This window comes from Drosophila miranda, chromosome 5, assembly GCF_003369915.1.
Source record: "Drosophila miranda strain MSH22 chromosome 5, D.miranda_PacBio2.1, whole genome shotgun sequence".
Lineage (NCBI taxonomy): Eukaryota > Metazoa > Arthropoda > Insecta > Diptera > Drosophilidae > Drosophila > Drosophila miranda.
The window spans coordinates 635,222-636,912 of NC_046678.1; positions in this window are offsets into that span (position 1 = coordinate 635,222).

Consider the following 1,691-nt stretch of genomic DNA (forward strand, 5'->3'; position numbering starts at 1 on the left):
TTGATTTCCAGGCTTACTAAATTTAATGTGTATTTCTATCCACATATGTATGTACAAGATTTATATCTCTAATATATACATATACACCTAATCCTGTTTTTACACGATAGATTGGTTCCTAAAAAAGCGCGTAAAAAAAGACATGGATCGTATGCAAAAAAAACGCCGCTTCATCTCCATAATACTATCATTCTGTAGCGAAAAAATTAGAAATCATTGGAAAAACAAATTTGCGTATAAAAAATCTCTACCAAACACGTCTGATTGCATTTTGAAAAAGGTTGTTCCTTGTACATATGTAAATTTTACACCGTTGTTCCTTCCACTTTGTAGATCGAATTATTCCTTGCATGAACCGTTTAGGGTCTTATGCTCGGATTAAATTTCCCTCTACCATATTATATCCACCACTGATTCTCTTCCTCTTATTAAATTAAAATTATTAATCCTTGCACACCTTTCTAGTAATTAGTAATTGTAGTGGTATTTGTATTTTGAATGCATGACTAGTTCTCTTAGTAATTTTAGTGCTAATTTTCCACAAATATTAGTCAAACAGCTATCTTTCCTGCATGCTCGCGTAACACACTTCTGCTGGTTTCAGACGGGGCACTTGACGGTGCAGTAATTGCATCGCCTCTTGCAAGATGCAGTGATTGCATGTCAACGTCCAAGATTAAACAAAAATATGTATGTATGCATACGAAAAAAAAACAAAAAAAAAGAAACAAATATGAACATATTATCTTTATGCTCTTTCTTGTTTTCGTTTGGTTTCTAGATGTTTTTTCCTGTAAGAATATTTAAAATTTTTGATTTTCAATCCGTGTTATTCTAAAACCATGTAAAAAAGATCGTGTGTTAACAGAATTAGGAGTATAGAAATCTCGCAGTTTGCTGGAGTATATCTCGCTTTGTTTCCTGATGCTGATCCTGTAATTTTCATCCTGCTGCTCCTTCTGGACTTTCAGAATTTCCCGAACAATCTCCAGAAGATTTTCCAGTTTAATCCGAAACAATACTAGAGCCGAAGTTGGATCTGTCCCGGTTGACATTAACTGAATTATTTTGGGATCCCCGCATATCCGCAGTAAGTTTAGGCACCACACTCTTGTTCATCCAGATGATATATGTACGCTCTGTCACGGTTACCGCTACTGTTAATACATCCGCTGACTCAACCGTCCGCTCGTCCAATATCTCTGCTGATGCTGATCCTGCCGTGGTCAGCCATACATTGGAAAGGAAATTCGTGGCCATATTGCCAACGATTTTGGCTACTATAGTCGACTCCTGGGCCAACGAGACAACCTGTAGGATACTGCTGGATACTGGTTCAACTATAACGATGGTCGCCGAATCATTTATCAACGAATTGGATTGCCGCGCACGCATACTCGTATACCAGTGGTTGGTCTAGGCGCAAATCCTGCTGGGGTTACTAGAGGTCGCGCCACATTACGTTGCTCTCCCGCACAAGCTCAGCCCCAGTGGTGGTAACACCCCTGGTGTTTCAATTTCAACCCAGAGGATCGACTCTACCACACCGATGTGGGAAAAGATTTGTGATCTACCCTAGCGGACCGTACATTTGGTAAACCAGGCGAAATATTGTATGATCAAAAAAGTTTCCTCCTGGTCACATCTCTTGCGAACAATTAGCTTTTGCTTTCGCTTTGTACATCGACTTC